The sequence below is a fragment of the Linepithema humile genome, chromosome 3, assembly GCF_040581485.1.
Source record: "Linepithema humile isolate Giens D197 chromosome 3, Lhum_UNIL_v1.0, whole genome shotgun sequence".
Classification (NCBI taxonomy): domain Eukaryota; kingdom Metazoa; phylum Arthropoda; class Insecta; order Hymenoptera; family Formicidae; genus Linepithema; species Linepithema humile.
The window spans coordinates 17,528,454-17,535,585 of record NC_090130.1 but is presented as its reverse complement, the minus strand read 5'-3'; the positions used below and the strand labels follow the sequence as shown (position 1 = coordinate 17,535,585).

The following is a 7,132-nucleotide window of genomic DNA, read 5'->3' as shown; positions in this document are numbered from 1 at the left end:
AAAATTTCGTCCGAGAATTTTTATTCAAATTATTTTAACTTTTTAATTTGTTTGTTTTGCAGATCTTCTTATCGTTGTACATAACAGCACTAATATTACTATTAAATCGCTGACAAGCAAATGGTTGGCTGGCGCTTCAGATCGGGAAGGAGGTAGAAAGGAGCGAAATAATATTTAAAAATAATTTTTATTAAAAATTTGAATTTAAAAAATTTAAATATTAAAATTTGAAAACTACAAAATAAAAGATTTAAAATATGTAAGTTCAATTTTATTTTATTCTAACTGATTTTAATGACTCAATAATCGATAAAAATTCAAGCTATAATTAAGATTAAAGCTTAAATCGATAAATTATTAGCTTAATGCTAATAATTGGCATCAAATTCGGGCCAATTGTTTCCCAGGATTGGGCGAGTATTGGACCATACTTGACAGCCAATCCTTGGCAAACCATTGGCAAACCATTGGCACGATGTTATCATCCCGAAGCTGGCCCAATACTGGAGCCAAGCTTCAGCCGAGCATCGGCAGTATCGGTGCCAAGCCTGGACCAAGTCTGGACCGATAGTTTATGCAAGCTTGGGTCTTGATTTATCAAATTAACAGGGTGTCATAACGGTATTTCGGTATTAATTATACGTCGATGGGTCGTTTATAAAAAATTCTCTACAAGTCACAGTTGCTTTAAACGCGGCGCATCGGGGCAATAAGGATACATATAAAAGGATCACGGAAACAAAACTTTGCTAGTTCTGTGCGGAATATTGAATAGAGATGCTTAAACACACGATCGTTTACATTGGCGTATTATTGTTATCGACGATATCGTGCAATTTGGCTGAACAGAGTTATGTCACATCGAAACAATGTCTAATACGAACAACGTCTAATACGAAAATTTGTTCCAACCAAACGAATTAGATCAAAATCACAAAAAATGCCAAATATCATAAATGGCATATGAAATCAATCAATTTTATAAATTCACCGCTGTTACCTATAATCTTCGCTCAATCGGAATACTTGCCACATGAACAATGTAAAGAAGATGCGCTACGATTTTTAAACGAATTACAACGTGGTACACTATGGGCTGTGCAAAGTAAGTACATCAAAAATTGATATTTATTAAATTAAAAAGAGTACAAATACGTCCAGGATAAACTTTTTTAATGAAATATTTAATTAATAAAAGCAATTTAAGAATAAAAAAAAACTAGAATACTAGAATTTTATTATCTACTTAGAATTTTATTAAAAAATATCACTGTTAAAAATAAAAAAAATTGTTTAATTCACAAAGATATCCATAGAAGTGTCTCTCTTGTGGCAGTTTATTATATTTCCATTTTTTTATTAAGATTTTGACTATTTTATTCAGACTTGTATATTTAATTTAGCATATTTAATATTTGAATCTTTGCAATAATTATTAACGATCAATATTCTAAAATCTAAAATGGGAATTTTATCCAAGATTTAATTATTACATTATATCGTATAAAATTGCTTTAGTGTATGACGCTTCATCAAAGTATCCGAGTGGCATATTGTACGATCATACAAGACATTTGGGTAACTTTGACGAATGTTACAATTTGCAAGTTGACATTAGAAGAAAAGATACATTGGCCGGCAAAATCACTGGGAAATACTGTTTAGTCGATCTTCTGTATGAAAAAAAATATACATTAATGAATTCCAAGAAATTAGTCATGTTCGACTTTGATCCGAACGAATCTGTTTGGGAAGCGATACAGGTATAATATCATAAATACACCTGTCCCTTGATTTATATTTATTTTATTAATATTAGAATAAAAGTATAATAAAAGTACAGAAAAACAAATTTTAATTTTACTCTTTGTCAATGTCACTGCTGGATTCTAAAACAATAAATGCGCAGCGCGCATTGAGATGATCAGTCAGCATCACAGAAAAGTAATGAAAATTTACATGTTTTTTTTAAGAATAGATACAATAAAAAAATAACATTTTTAATTGCATAAATTTATCGCAAAAAACTGTGTATAAAATATATTGCATCAAGTGACTGATTAATAATCGCGTATAAAAAATGCAGCATAAATCGAGAGACTGGTATACGCAAATTATTTTTTAAGTCTTCTCTTTTACTCAAGAAAAGTGTGCCACATTAAATTTACTTGGTTTTTTATGGTAATGTTTTTTTATGCGCATAGGAAAAAGGAAATTTTTTCCGTATTCGTCGATATCACTTACAATTAGCTCTGTGCGTACCATCCAGCTGCAAGGCAAAAGACGTAGAAATGGCTTTAAAAAATCTCAACAAATCAATACATATAACTATATTAAAATTTATATCGCTGTCCAATCAAGATTTTGTCAAACGATTGAAGAAGGGCCAAGATTTACTGCTGCTGCAAAAATATACTGGTGATTATTATTGAAGAAGCAATTATTACGTATTTATAACATTAAAAAAATATATTTATATTAATTATAACTTTTCAAAAAAATCTAAGCTTTAGTTTTTATGAAATTGAATAAAAATATTCTGAATGCGCAAATTTAATGTTGATAAATTATATAAAAATAATTCGAAATAATATTAATAATATTTCAATAATCTTTTCTAGCACCATACTATTGGGTTGGCTGAGTTTTATAATCAGCAGTACTTGGTATAATGTTAAAGTCATTAACGAGAAAGAGCACATATCAACATTCCAAAATGTGATACTTCATTTCTCAGCTCGAAAAAATTTTAAGAGTATTTTCCAGATAGATAACTCGCATCCGGAATTAAAGAGCTTGTACATTATACGATTCGCCTCATCGATGTTTGTATTGTATCTACATTACGCAATACGCTACTTATTCACTCCAACAATTAATTTGGAATATTATGTAAAGGTAAATATTGCAATTTTGTTTAAATATAATAGAAATAATATGATAAATGTATATCATTAATAATTTTTTTATGAAAACAATTTAAGCAACTATATAGCATTTCATATTATAGTTTATAATATAAAATCAATGTTATATTCTGTGAAATAATATAAAGATTAATTATATAATAATATCTCATGCATTTAACTCTTATTTTAATCGTCTTCAATTTCTTAGTCTTTAAATATTTTCAAAAACGTGCTTGTTTAATTTTTGAAACACATCCTTATTTATGATTGAAGTTTAATCTACAAATTTAATAATATTTTTTGTAGAAATTCTCTGGACCGATATCTATGCTTTATATGAATGAAAGTATTATAACAGATATATTCTTTATACTAGCCGGTCTGTTACTCGCGCATAGTTTATCAAGGACTTTAGATCAAAAGAAGCGATTCAATTTTATCAATAATATTTTATCCAGATATTTAAGGTAAACACAAAAAAAACTACACAATTATTTTGACTACTTTTTAATCTAAAATTGAAATCTCCACAAATATGCAAATGTATTATAATCTTAATACCCAAAAGCTAATTGTGAAACGTATCTACAAAAGTACAATGGTAAAAATATATCTCGATTTATAAATTGGCAGATTAACTCCACCCTACGCTATAATTCTGTTCTTTTTCGTTTGGATCTTTCCGCTTCTTAATTCGGAACCTTTTTTTGGAAACGAGAAGTTGAAAAAGAAGCTGCAAAATGTGCCGCTAATTGGTGGGCAAATCTATTATACATCCATAATTATGTAAAACCATTAGAATTGGTAAGAAACATACATTTAAATTTATTAATATATTGGATTGGTAGAAAAGTAATTTTGTTTTCAAAGTTACCAATTTTGATTTAAGGAATTTTGTTTTGGCAGTTTTTATTTAAGTGATAAACGTAAGTCTGGCGAATCGTCGGTGATTTTCAATAGTGACAGAAAACTCATAGCTTGAATAATTATTGCACAACATTAAACATTTACACAAGATTTAAAATTGATTTGGAAGATAAATTACTATTAAATTACTTTTTACCAATCGAACACACATACATTGTTTGTTAGCGTTACATTTCTATTTCTTCTGATTTTTGTTTCAATGTATGTACCATACGTGGCATTTGTCTGTCGATTTTTATTTGTTCATTTTGAGTCAATTTGTGATCTACATGTTTTGGCGTATGCCACGCAAAATTGGATATCTTTTTCTCGGAACGCTCACAATCGTCGGCAGTATTATACCATTTATTGCAACATACTTGTATAATGTATCGCCAATCTTTTGTATCACACCAGTGCCGTTCATACCGTATGGCGACACATCAATTTTGGAAGACGCGCTTTACGCATTTTTTTACAGATTATTACCATCACTGTGCCTCTCTCTTACAATAATTCTACTATCCGTCGGCAGTCATATAGGTATATTATGATTTAATTTAGTAACTAATTATATTTTGCAAATTTAAACTCTATTGTTGCAATCACGACAATTAAATTAGTTTGAGAAATTATAGTATATATTTGTTGAGTATTCAATCTTAAAATTATCTTAAGATAAATACAGCACCCTACGTTTAATATTCTGTGCATATGAATTAATGCTGATACATTTTGATCATTAAATATGTACATACATTTGCATTTAAAAACATTGTATATAGATTGCCTTAAAATTGAATACTCAACAAATATATACTATAATTTCTCAAACTAATTTAATTGTCGTGATTGCAACAATAGAGTTTTAATTTGCAAAATATAATTAGTTACTAAATTAAATCATAATATACTTATATGACTGCCGACGGATAGTAGAATTATTGTAAGAGAGAGGCACAATGAAGGTAATAATCTGTAAAAAAATGCGTAAAGCGCGTCTTCCAAAATTGATGTGTCGCCATACGGTATGAAGAATTTGTACGACCATAATTGAAATGCGATGTACACAGTCACAGGCAATGGTAGAATTAACACATGCAACCAAAATTGTAAAATGATCGTAGCTATAAAATGCGATGTGAATTGTAAATATAAAATAATATGAGTTACGCACCTTCGGCACTTGCCATTTTATTTGTTTATGGTCGTGAAGTATTGCACCTATGATTATCCCAATAAGATATGCAGAGAAGCAAATATGAATTTAATAATTAATAATAAAGTAGGCTAACTAATTATTTGTGCTATAATGCTTAAATTCCTCAGTGTTTACAAAAGAACAACTTGCTCATTTATAACTTGTGTGACTATATATATCCTCAGCATACAATAAATCTTATTAGCCCGAAATTTAAAATTTAACTCAAATTGAAATTCTTTTTATGAACATGAAGGAATATTTGAGCAGTTTTATCAACTCGCTTATTATAATTAATATTATTTTAAGTATACTGTTTATATAATGCAATTACAAAATAATCTGTCTATACGTACTGTTTGGCGCTCGCTAATATTCGCTCATTTTGTAAATAGAATTTAGCATTTAAGAATGGTATAGTATATCGTCGAGTTATTTCTGTTGCATTTTGTTGCTTATATTCAATTGTTTAAAGTTGCTTATTAATTAAATTACTTTTGTTAATAATCTCGTTGGTTGACGGCGATCTGGTAACGCACTTTTACATTCGCGGCTCACCGTGACGTGCTGCCCTCCGTCAATCAGCGAGGATATCTCCAAAATCATTTTGGGGGAACATACTACTGCCGCGCACTTGTTTTCCAGTAAGATACAGGCGCTAGTACGAGACACACTGTCAGTCGCTCGAGACAGGCAAACATATTCATTTTGCGGAGCGATCTCGCCGTCTACAGTCGGACGTCCGTCGTTGCCTAATGACATAACGCAAAAGCATTGGGAAAAATAGAAGCACCTCGCATGTCTTTGCACCTTGCACGCCTAGCATAATTGCATGCTGCTACGATCTGTGGATTGACTAGATCATGGGCCTGGGCTCCACCGATTGACGGGCCGTTCACGAATCAGGAAGTCGCTCCGGCACACGGTGAGTCGCTTGATCTTGCTCGCATGAATAAATTATCTCTTAATAATTTAATGATTAGACCGTTGCTTTCGTACGACGGCATTTGTTACGATATCGCCGTCGCCTTCGCAACAACTTTCGCGTAATTATTCGCTACGGCGGGAACGTTATACCCCCGCCGAACACGTACCAACGGTTATTTTGATTATTTTGTAATTGCATTATATAACATATAAGATTATATAATATTATATTATTATGTAATATATAAGATTATATAAAATGTTATATTATTTATTATGTTATATGTATTATATTTACGGCAGATTTATGTTGTATATTTATTGTTGTACTTTAATCTATTTCATCTATTATTGCAAATTTTTATATAATATCAATTACGTGTCTATCTGTGCATTTTTGCGTTAGCTCTAATAAAAATTTCTTTTCTTAATTTTAATTTTTAAAGCTTTTATTTATTTGTATTTATTGCCGTATCCACATTTACTTCTTTATTTTATCTATTTTGATATTTTTACTTACTTTGAATTCAAACGTTTGTATCAAAGTTGCCAGGATGATTCTCATAGTAATAAAAACATTTTTTATGTACATCTTATTCTAATAGAAAATAAGCGTTATTTTTCTGTTTATTTGATCTACATCATATACTCCAACTCTATATGCCGTGTTGCCAAACCTGATTTGAAATGAAGGTAGAAAAACACTTGCTAGTACATTCACAAGGTGCAATACTTCTAAAATAGTGTAAGAAAATTAGGAGACGAATTGCCAATAGTCGGTAAAGGTGGTAAAGTAGCCTAATTAGGAACGATTAGGAACGTAGCGAAATTAAGTAAAAAAGGGGACACTGGCCACTGGACAGTGCCTGGCAAATTTTGATTGGTTGAGAATAGAAAAAAGCTTCGAGAAAGTTCGAAGGAAAAGAAAATAATTTTACAAACACGGAATTTAAAGAAAACCTGAAGTGACACAAAAAGTGTGACAAAAATAACAGATACTTTAATTAAACGACATATACACTTTTGTTACTATTAATAAATAAACTAAAATAAAAAGTACGACCAACTTTTGAAAAAACTTCTCTAACATATATTTACCTATATTATATATATATATATATATATATATATAAATATAAATATATACCCAGACAGCACACATGTCCAAAATACATCCAAAGGATATCCA

At 29.9% G+C, this 7,132-nt stretch overlaps 1 pseudogene; it reads left to right on the top strand.

Annotated features, from left to right (window-relative positions):
• Window positions 1-230: 230 nt before the first annotated feature.
• Window positions 231-5,140, top strand: LOC136999014 (nose resistant to fluoxetine protein 6-like; annotated as a pseudogene).
• Window positions 5,141-7,132: the final 1,992 nt, after the last annotated feature.